The 12,213-nt window shown below is 43.1% G+C and overlaps 1 protein-coding gene across 6 annotated transcripts in view; it reads right to left on the reverse strand.

Annotated features, from left to right (window-relative positions):
• LOC126266854 (mucin-5AC-like) overlaps window positions 1-12,213 on the reverse strand; it is a 622,221-nt gene that overhangs the window by 419,618 nt on the left and 190,390 nt on the right. The gene's annotated exons all lie outside the window — the stretch shown is intronic.

The following is a 12,213-nucleotide window of genomic DNA, read 5'->3' on the forward strand; positions in this document are numbered from 1 at the left end:
TCGCAGCCATCGTGGATTTTCCGTTGCCCAATAGACCATATTATGCCGGTTTACGTTACAGCTGTTGGTGAATGACGCTTCGTCGCTAAATAGAAAACGTACAAAAACTCTGTCATGGTCCCGTAATTTCTCTTGTGCCCAGTGGCAGAGCTGTACACGACGTTCAAAGTCGTCGCCATGCAATTCCTGGTGCTAGAAATATGGTACGCTCGCAATCTATGTTGATGTATCATTCTCAACACCGACGTTTTTGAGATTCCCCATTCTCGTGAAATTTGTCTGCTACTGATGTGCGGATTAGCCGCGACAGCAGCTAAAACACCTACATGGGCATCATCATTTGTTGCAGGTCGTGGCTGACGTTTCACATGTGGCTGGACACTTCCTGTTTCCTTAAATAACGTAACTATCCGGCGAACGGTCCGGACACTTGGATGATTATGTCCAGGATACCGAGCAGCATACATAGCACACGTCCGTCGGGCATTTTGATCACAATAGCCATACATCAACACGATATCGACCTTTTCCGCAATTGCTAAACGGCCCATTTTAACACGGGTAATGTATCACGAAACAAATGCCGTCCGCATTGGTGGAATGTTACGTGATACCACGTACTTATGCGTTTGTGACTATTACAGCGCCATCTATCACAAAGCGAAAAAAGTGGTCCAACTACAACATTCACATTTCTTTACATACTACTCTAATATACAATAAAAAACGGGGGTTCCTATTTTAAAAAAAGGCAGTTTATATCCGTTTGACCTATGGCAGTGCCGGCCGTTGTGGCCGAGCGGTTCTAGGTGCTATAGTATGGAACTGTGACAGCTACGGTCGCAGGTTCGAATCCTGCCTCGGGCATAGATGTGAGTGATGTCCTTAGGTTAGTTAGGTTTAATTAGTTCTAAGTTCTAGGGGACTGATGACCACAGATGTTAAGTCCCATAGTGCTCAGGGCCATTTGAACCTATGGCAGCGCCATCTAGCGAGCCAACCATAGCGCCATTTGGTTTCCCCCTTCAAGATACGCGAGTTTCGTTCTTTGTAGTTTTTTCGTTTGATGCTTATTTCGTGAGATATTTGAACCGGTCACTATCAATGGACCACCCCCATATATAATACAACATTCCAGTACAATGATGCTTGACATTTCCATGACGTTTGTAGATACTTCTAGAATGTACTCGAACCGAATATGGAAATTAAAATTGTACAGTCCAGGTGAGTTTTGAATTGACGACCCTCCAGGCAACAGTTTAGTATCATAACCACTACACCTCGGTGCTACTCAGCTTGTTCTGCGAAAATATTATCCCTCGTCTGTTTTAGTTGTTACCATTATAAATCTTACTGCAATTTTCATTGTCTCAGACCAGGCAACACGGAAATCTCGTCGTCTTCTTAAACTTTTTTTCCGACAGATGTGTGTTCAAACCACATTTCATTTTTCTGCGTTTCTGGTATAAAAATGGGACCAGCTATGGTTATTACTGAAAAGAAATGTCCTTTTTCCAAAAACTAAATCAGGTCGAATGCACCGTCACTGGTAGAGCCAGACACGTGACGACTAGTCGGAAAGACAATCGCATCGAATATGTAGTCGTGCTGCTTTCGTAGTCAGTAGTGAGCCGTGAGAGAAACTTTGCTGCGTTTTGTGTTGTACAAACGATTCGGGTGTGCGGTAAGACTAATACGATAGCAGGTCGGGCTAGATGAGTTCAGCCGCAGAGATCGTCAAACGACAGCAAATTAAATCTTTATGAGAAGGAGCAGCGCCGGCCAGCAAGACTGTGTGTGAAGCGAGAAGTACGATTTGGCGCTCCCGCGCATCCCCCGCGCCGCGCCACCTCAGAATTGTATTAACCACATCGCCACGAACGTCGCCTTGGTGGACTGCAGTGAATCGATGTGAACGTCACGCCAAGAATAACGAGTCTAGAGCGTGAGCAGCGCAGCAATGTGAAGCGCACACAAATTAATAATGAAGTTCTACTACCAGACTCGTGTGACGAAATCGGTAGTGAGCACCCCCCCCCCCCCCCCCAGCCCCGATTGGCCTCAGTAGTTATGTGAATATTGCAGGCACGTTCCAGCATCGTTCCAGTGCAGCAGTACTACGATGCAAGAAGCGAACGTGGTCCGAAGAGTGCAAGGTGAGTGAGTACTTATGAGGCATACAGTCGCATATATATACCAAGCGAAGATGAATCCATGAAAACTATGAACATGCACTCCGTCTTCAGGCCACAAGCGGTTCATTGGGACCATCCGACCGCCGTGTCACCCTCAGTTGAGGATGCGGATAGGAGGGGCGTGTAGTTATAACACCGCTCTCCTGGTCCTTATGAAGGTTTTCTATGACCAGAGCCGCTACTATTCGGTCGAGTAGCTACTCAATTGGCATCACGAGGCTGAGTGCACCCCGAAAAATGGCAACAGCGCATAGCAGCTGGATGGTCACCCATCCAAGTGCCTGTCACTCCCGACAGCGCTTAACTTCTCACGGGAAGCGGTGTATCCACTGCGGCAAGGCCGTTGCTCCATGAAAACTATGCCCAAATGAAATTTGCGCCCGACCAGAAACCTGTGAAATCTGGACTCCATACCTGCTGCCTCTGTGCCGCGGTTTACCTGCACCCAGACTGTCTTACTTGCTCTAAACTACCTGCTCCGCACGCACGGCCCAACTGCCCCCCCCCCCCCCCCCCCCCCCCCCCGATAGACCTACCACAGTAGGCGACTCTAAACAAAACAATCTTAGTACCGCTCCAGCTTTCGTGCGACTTGTGTATTTTTAACACAATAGTTCCGATATGGGAGTTTAAACGACCATTCGCGGTATACCATGTTGTCACTATAAAGGTTATTCTTAGACAGAGAAGAGAATGAATGAAGGCGGCAATGTGAGGTGGCGCTGTTCAAGCCAGAAAGCAAGGCGCTGCCGAGGAACGCTTAAAAGCAAGGAAGGATTCGACGGACCTTTTTCCACTTCTAAATTTGTGTAGAATTCTAGACGACGCTGACCTGGTAGTGAGGTAGACTTTGAACGAGGCGAGTGGGACTTCAATTTCAAAAACATATTCAGAGCAACTGGCTCAAATGGCTCTGAGCACTATGGGACTGAACATCTATGGTCATCAGTCCCCTAGAACGTAGAACTACTTAAACCTAACTAACCTAAGGACATCACACACATCCATGCCCGAGGCCGGATTCGAACCTGCCACCGTAGCAGTCGCGCGGTTCAGGACAGCGCGCCTAGAACCGCTCGGCCACCGCGGCCGGCAGAGCAACTGGGTTGCCTGCGTAATTCAGGGTATGACTGTTACTGGAATGCCAGAACAGCTAGCAAGGAGGAGAATTTTGTACCGCCAGCAGGCAAAATCACAGGGATTTAAGCGAGAACGGCAGACAAGAGAAGAAATTGACCTCAAAGCAGAGTTACTACCAGCGTTCTGTTAAGGGATGACAAATTAGGAGAAAGGGTTATTGACAGTTCGTTCAAGTGCAGTAGCAAATATACACCAGTCACGCCGACTTTTGGAGTAGAAACAATAAGTCATTCATCCATCCAGTTGTCCTTGCATTACTGCCGAACAAAAGAAAAGAGATCAAAGTCCGACTTTTCCAAAAATTGGTGGAAAATATTCCAGAATGGAAAACTGCAAACGTGATTGAAGATGTACTAGCAACAGCCGAAGCGCATAGATGTAATTTAAGTATGAAAAAGTGTCTCTGGAGAAAACTGCAACATATGTCGCTTACTCATGGATACAAGAAAATGTGTGTTAATGAGGGCAGACAATAAGTATGAAAGGCAAGCTGAAACCGGATGAAAGGTTGGAAAAAATAGCAATCAAAGTAGGAGCAGTACGGTAACATCATAGCTTGTTTGAAAGCTGTCTCCTGCCTATAAAAACTTGACTAAATTTATAAGATGTATAAGACAGAAAAATGTACGAAATGTAACTAGGGACTTATAAACAAGAAAATTTAAAAAAGGTATGTTGATGATGCCTATAAGCTGATTTTAACCAGCGTAAGCCTGGGAAAAGAGTGATGGAAATTTTATTGTTTTTAAAAACCTGCATTCAATTCTATAGCCGGCCATACTGCATTTGGTTTTCCGTAGTTTCTCAGATCCTTCCAGGCGAATTCTGGGATGGTTCGCTAAGGAGACTGACTGCTTCCTCCGCCTCCTACGACCAGCAATCCGAGCAGTACCTGATGACCGCGGAATTGCTATCGATGTAGACTCGTCCAGGCGACAGCTGCGTCACCTGGCGAGGAATGACTGCTACTAGTCACACACACACACACAGGGTGCACGCAGTACCACTGAGCGCGCTGTCCGTGTGTAGAGTGGGGAAGGCACGCGATCTGACAGGGGGACGATTATGATGGCCTTTCAGACATTGCACAATGTCTCTGGTGTTCGAGGAGTACTGTGGTGAATGTCTTCAACAAGTGGCGAAAGCAAGCTGAAACCACGTGGGGTTGGGCGACCACCCCTTACTACAGATGTCGGACGTCGTCGGTTGGGCAAAATGATAAAACAGGTCAGGCGGCGAAATGTGGTGGAACAAATATGAGACTAATACTAGGTAGAGTACAAGTGCATCTGAACACAGGGTGCGCTGAACAGTTCCAAAGACTGGCCTCCACAGGCGAAGACTTGTGCGTGCGCCACTGTTAACACCGTGAAGTCGGCAACTAGGACTGAAATGGGTCCGCGATCGTCGGCACTAGAGGTTCGCGCAGTGCAGAGCGTTGCGCGGTCTCATCAATCCCGATGCCTGATTCATCACGCCAGTGGGAGGGTGCGGATCTGCCTCCTTCCAGGGGAACAGCTCCTTGACACCTGCACTGCGGGACGGAGACAAGCTGGCAGCGGCTCCATTATGCTCTGGACGACATTCGAGTGGTCATCCATGGATCCAGTGGAGCTCATGCAGGAGACCATGACGGCCAAGGAGTATTGCTCACTGGTTGCCGACTGGAATAGAAGGGAGAACCGATAGAGGTACTCAGGGTACCCTCCGCCACACACCGTCAGGTGGCTTGCGGAGTACGGATGTAGATGTAGATGTAGATGTAGACTATGTACACGCCTTCATGACGATCATGTTTCCCGTCGGGAGTGTCATTTTTCAACAAGATAATGCACCATGTCATAAGGCCAGGAGTGTGATGGAGTAGTTCAAGGAACACAGTGACGAGTTCCAATTGATATACTGGCCACGCAACTCGCCAGATCTTAATCCTATCGAACACATCTGGGATGTGATTGAACGTCACGTCGAAGCTAATCGCCGTTCTCCCCGGAATATATGGGAACCAGGTGACTTGTGTGTGCATGTGTGGTGCCAACTCCCTCGATGCCTCATTGCTTCCATGTCACTACCTGTCGCCACTGTTATCCGTGACAAAGAAGGACATACGGGCTATTTTTGGCTGATCAGTGTAAATCTCTAACGGTGACAACAGTCGATGCGACGTAAAACATTAAACACAAAATTTGTTTTCGCTAGGTTGTTACAACAATGAGCTAAAATTAAAAATATCATTAATATATAGACTTTTTTCCGTGAGTGAACTTGTCGTTCACTTTATAGTGTTTCTAAGTGGAAGTAGAGTTGAACAGGTAGAAAGTACAGTTGGCGACTACCAAGCGGGATTCAGGAAGGGAAGAGGTTGTGTAGAACAGATATTTATCCTGATGCAACTGATAGAACATGGGGCTGTAAAAAACAAAAAGACAGTAATAACCTTCATGGACTTCACAAAGGCATATGACTCCATCGACAGACAGACTTGTTACGATCCTGAAGAACAGAGGTCTCGACGGAGCTACACAATAACTCATAAAAGAAATTCTGACAGACACAAAAGCAAAGGGTGAGATTCAGAGGAGCACTGTCAGAAGAATTAAACAGGGAAATGGATTGTCACCATTGTTGTTCAGTATAGCACTGGACGAAGTGATCAGGCAGTGGAGAGCAATAAACGAGGAAATGGGAACACCAAAGACCCATGTGGGGGACGTAAAGGACAACAGGGCTCAAGTGGACTGCCTAGCCTTTGCAGATGACACAGCAGTAGTAAGTGAGACGGAAGAAGACGCAAAGACACAACTCAACAACTTAAGTAAGGTAGCCAGAAAGGTGGGACTTAGGATCGCCTACAACAAGACAAAGACATTAAACACCACTGAAGACTGGGAAACACAGGAAGGCACTGTGCAAATGGTGGACAAAATTAAATATCTGGGAGAATTTATAACAGGAAGGAACAGGAGCAAGGAGGGAATAACAGGATAAAGAAGATGAGGTCAGCCTTCTGCATGACGAGAGAGATATAGATAAAAAGAATATATCCACAAAGGCAAACATAAGCCACTACAAGGCAGCGGTGAGGAATGCAGTATTATATGCTGCTGAGACGATGGCACTAGGGAGAAATGGGGCAGAACAACTAGAAAAAGAAAGGAGAAAAATACTAGGTTCCAAAAAAATTAGGATGAGTATGGACAGAATGACGAAGAGAGTGTGGGAAACAACAGGAAGGACAAGGGGAAAGACAGGAACCAAGTGGGTTATTGAACTTCGGAAGGACTGATTGGAATTGAGGATCAAGGTCGAAGGAAAGGGAAACTGGAGGAACAATTATACACCGACCAATAAGCCGGAGATCAATGACAGAAGAAGACAGGAAAAGATTAAAGTGTCACCAGCGCATCCGACAGGAGAAACGGACACTGAAGATCTCGGAAGAAGAGCGGGATAGAAGAGAAAGAATGAAGAGGATCTGAGAGAAGAGGAAAATGCAGTCCACGAATGGGCTACCCGTGGTCCTACGGAGGCTGTAACTCAAGAAGAAGAAGAAGAAGAAGAAGTGCTTCTAAGACACATACACATTCTTTAATGCCTGAAAGATAAAACTCATGAGATATTTAAACGTTATTGAAAGTCTTGGCGACATTTCCGGTGATTAATTTCACACTTGTACAGCATTCCGTGTTTGATTACCTACACATCTAATATTTTGCTCTGGTTCAGACTCATGTTTACACAGTCTGGTACCCGATGCAGACTTTTAATTTGTCACCCACCCATATTACCAACCCGACAAAAGCATAAAATATATATAAGTAGGAGTTTTTTCGTATTCGTGATTAAGTAATCAAAGTCTAACGTTAACCACTTTGCAAAGAGCTTTTTATGAACGAAAACGCATAAGTAAAACGCATTAAAAGAAAAGGCAGTTTAACTGATTAAGGAAACCGAACAAGTTACAGTTAGTGACAGGTGAGTAGCACGTAGTTTACAATTTCTTCCTTGAGAAAGAAGGAAAAATTCTTAGCTACGTGCTAGCTACAAATTTTGAAATCGCCTCATCAATATAAATATCTTTACCTAGTCTATTTTTTTATGGACTAAGTGCTTAATTAGGCAGCCATGCTTGACACATAAACACCCAAGATAATTATTCATTAATTTGACTTTTGAAAAAATGAACTCTCTTACATAAGGGTATCGAAACACACAAGCTTAAGAAAAATAGCGCCAAACTAAATTTGGGAACAGACTTAAATAATTGTCAACTCATTTTTGTATAGTAATGGGAAGTTTTGCCTCTGAAGTTTTAATCAAATGGCTAGTATCTGAAACAGCATCTGATATACGTCCCATTGTTTTGCAACGTGTGTCGATTTCTTGTAGAAAGCTGTAGATGCACTCATAATATTGACCTACTCAGTTCAAGACAGAAGTAGTAGACGATGAGGACTTAAACGACACTAGTTTTGAGACAATGTCTAAGCATCCAACAGAGATGGTTGACATGAACATGTTATGAGATGATAGAATGAATAATACTTCCATTTTGTCATTGACGTAGGAAGTTCAGGTGTGGGCATTACCCCGGCTTGTGCTTGTGCTTTTATTAAACAAAAAGAAAGGAATCAGAACCTAGAATTTTTTGCTATGATAAAGCAGCTTTCGGAAAACAACACTGACCACAACCAGAAAAAATTATAAGTGAATCTAAAGATATCTGAAGAAAATATAAAAGGAGATATTAAACAAATTAAGAAGGAGATCAAAGAAGAGAGAAAACAAAGTAAAAGGGCTCAAGAAGCACTCATGAAACAGTTTGCTGACAGACTCAAGATCTAAGGCTGGATGAAGTGACAGAGGAACTTAAGGAAGAGATCCAGAAGGTAGAAGAAAATTACAAAGCAGGTGATGGTTGTAGTTTATGAATGGTGAGCTCCATGTGGTTTCCAAGTCGCGCAGCGACCATAAACCATAAAATTACCAAATGTGCGGCAACCAGTCGCAATCAAGTTTTATTTATTCCCTTATGTATTTATACAGGAAGAAAACTAATTAATAACAGTGACCAAATGAATAAATGTACATAAAGCAACGTAAACCGAATCCTGTATTTGTAGCACCGATGATGGCTGTTAATCAGTTGAAACCGATTTGCTAATGTGAATAAATAAAACATGATTTTGCAACTGGTTGCTGCACATTTGCTAATTTTATGGTTGTAGTTTAGTTATTAATCAGCAAGTGCAAGAACACTACTGACGCCATAAGGAGGCAACAAAACCCTTAAACGCTCTAAGGATGGACGTGAGTGGATAAATTGAGTCTAATTCGAAAGAGTTAAAGAAAGTAGATGAAGAAGCTTTTGCCGGCCGCTATGGCCGAGCGGTTCTAGGCGCTCAGTCCGGAACCGCGCGACTGCTACGGTCGCAGGTTCGAATCCTGCCTCGGGCATGGATGTGTGTGATGTCCTTAGGTTAGTTAGGTTTAAGTAGTTCTAAGTTCTAGGGGACTTAAGGCCACAGCTGTTAAGTCCCATACAGCCATTTGAATTTTTTTTAGGAAGTTTTGCTTACTGATTCAGAACAGAAAAATCTGTGTGGAAGCTGTATGTGCTGATGTGAGAACGATTAAGTAAGAAGTAGGACAACAGATAGAGAATGAGATTAATTCGTTCTTGCATGATGGAGGCGTAACTGCAAATAATCTTGAAGGAAAACAGAGTGAGGGCGTGTTTGTCAATGTGGCAAACATTAGAAAGTTCAAATCAAATGGAAAATGGTATTCATGTGACTTCCTAGATCAGTTTAAGAATGCATTGTCAGAGCTGTAGGAAGACCAACGTAACATTTATAGCTTCATAAATTGAAGAGGAAGCAGGTACTTGTGGAATAAGGATTGGTCAAAAATGTAAAACATATTTAGAATTTCAGAAGGAATTCCTTAATCAGAGCTGGTCAGTGATAAAGCAAAAAGAGGTTAGGAATGGCCTCTATCAAAATATAGCTACTAACGTGTGGAAGTCTGAAGACGTTTTTTTCGAGACCTATACGAGAAAAACTTATACTTGGATGAACCGATAAGTAATGAAGCAAATATATCTAATAATAGGTAAACTATCAGTGAAAACACAGGAGAAACTGCTTGCCATTCAAAATATGACACTGAAGCCGTCGAGGTAGCTTTAAGACAGCTGGGTTCATTAGAAGAAAATCGACATGAGATGGAATTTGATGTAGGTAGAGAAGAGCCAAGGAACCTTGAAAGAACCTCAGGAGAACGAGTTAATGGATTACATACTAAAGGAAGAAGGAAGTGTGCCTGAAGAAGCTGTGCAATCGATTCTAGAAGGCGAGACATTTAGCATTAGATATGATATTCTTTTAGAATCAGGGTATCTAGTTAATATGGTATCACAAAAGTTACGCAAAACATGGTTAGAGCATGGAAACAAATACTGAATTTTCCTGCGAATAGTGTATGCATTGTGAATGCTGTAGATACGAAAAGTAAGGTTGTAAAGGAGCAGATTTCGGCCGCTGTAAAGACTAATGAGAGAATTTATGAAGTTTCGACGCTAGTTTTTCCTGGGCTGGGGCTGCCCATGGTATCTGGTGTAGAGTGGATAGCGAAGCAGCGAGCTTGCTTAAGCTTTGGTGATGGGAATGTAGAAGTGTTTAATGAAGGAAGTGAGGATGTTATCGTCTCGAAGGGTACCATGGTAGGACAATCAGGAGCGATGAGACTATGCTTCGTGGTATCACAAATTGTACCGCAACATATGCACAAAGATGATAGTGCAGGACTAACCAAGAGACAGTGGAGATGGCATAACCAGGTTAAGAGAGAGAACTGAACAAACGTTTAGTAGCAAGAAAACCCCCTTACAGCAAGTTGAACATGAGGAAATTAAGAATCTCGTGGATATATTGAGGAAGCACAGTAAAGTTTTTGCAAACGAACCAGGTATAATCAAAACAGCAAAATGCAAGTTAACTGTCACGGAGCAAAAACCCTTCTTCATGAAACCATAAATATTGGTGGTTGCTGTGTAAGAGTACAAGAGCACGTAAACACCCTAACTTTTGACACCCTGAGTATTTATTGCGTAATTTTCTTCGAATGCTGCTCAACGTATTGTAGCTGCGATAACCTGAAATACACGGCGTTAAATGTATTGCATTACATCGCGATTCCTCTGGGCTTGGCGTGAAGGTTCGCGAGCACTCTTTGGGTTGTGCACGTTTTAAGGGGCTTTTGCGCATGCTCAACTGGCGTGATGTAATAGCCGTGCAGGCCAAATACACTCGGAAATGGAGAACAACGTGCACTGTCAACGGCGTCCACAACCAGCCCTTCCACTCACCTAAACGTTTGTGTCAATGCCACTAGATGGTAGCACACTGCAACAGACTTGTCTGCCTGGCATAAATCCCGCTAGACGATAGCCAATTCAAACGCTATAAAGTAAAATTAGCGTGTGTGTGATATTGGCTACTGAAAGTTTTTCCCAAGCAGAACATAGATCGCTACTTCTGAGTTCTCTACATGAGAAAAATCAGTCCAAATTTGTATTTCCATTTCGAATAAGGGAAGAATTTGCGACATCATAGCAATTTCTACTTTCATTTCGTATGACTTTATACTCAGTATTTGTTATAGTTATACTGATAGAAAAACTTATTTTGTGGGGACTCTGAATGAGATACACAAAATTTTGGATTTTACCGTACTGTAATCCACCAGAGGTGCTGAGAACCATAGAACCATCGTCGACTGTGAGACTGCAACGTGCTTCTGACATCAGTTTAACTTATGGTGGGTCAGGTTTATCTGTGCTGTAGGGAAACATTGTCTTTATGAACGTTCACGAAAAGCTGACTCACTGGTTTCTATGATATTCACTTAAATTTTAGATCGACGATGGCGTGCTCTTGGCCCTTACGGTTCTCAGCGCCTCATTTGTATTCTCGTCAAGCGACATTATTGGTAGCTCATTAGTACTTGACTTTAATCATTTCCACTAACGGCAGTTAGTGTTTGGAGTTGATTTTTTAATGTGCAAGAATCAGAATTTGTGCGCACTGCCATCATTAACTCTGTTCAATCTGTTTTAAGTGCTGACAGAAAAGAAAATTATCAGGAAAAGTTAGCCGCAAAGGAAGTAGGCTCTCCCAGACCAGATCCTCTGAGAAAATGACGAAATAGAATAACTGACAAGGGAACATTTAAAAAACACGTTTACAACAAGTGTAAGTTGTTGCGTGGGTGCAACGTGAGAATATCTGATTTTCAGCCTGGAAGTTAATGCTTTACCTAAAGCACGTGTTACGGAACTTGTACAAATGTCCAAACAAAAAATTAAAGCAACAAAACTCCCACGTACACAAAAATGGGGAAACGGAGAGTAGCGAAAGCTTAAACGTTAGTTCGTTCTTGCCCTAAACTATACTTACGTATCAAACAGCAAATTTCAACAAAAACAGTTCTTTCTTTGTTCAGACGAGTTATCCATATCTGAACCGTGAATTTACTTTCAAATTTTTTTCTTACAGAATTTATTTACTAACGATTGATCAAGAACATTAACGCACTTAATCACACTAGGTGAGCGTGATAGTAGTTGCCAGGAAGTAACTGATGGAAAATGAAATTACTTTTAACAAATGTGAATTTTATTCCTAAAAGCCTTCTCAAAAACAGGTTTAAAATCATAAGCAGAAAAGCACCCTCGAAATATCAAAATTGTATTTAGAGGCAGAAAGAACAATATTAACAGCAGGAGCCTTTGGGCTGGGAAGCTTGCCTACTCCCTTTCAACACAATTATAGTCATGACCGCTCACAACAAGCTCTGAAAGAGTACACTGGTG

This window comes from Schistocerca gregaria, chromosome 4 (genome assembly GCF_023897955.1).
Source record: "Schistocerca gregaria isolate iqSchGreg1 chromosome 4, iqSchGreg1.2, whole genome shotgun sequence".
NCBI classification, from domain to species: domain Eukaryota; kingdom Metazoa; phylum Arthropoda; class Insecta; order Orthoptera; family Acrididae; genus Schistocerca; species Schistocerca gregaria.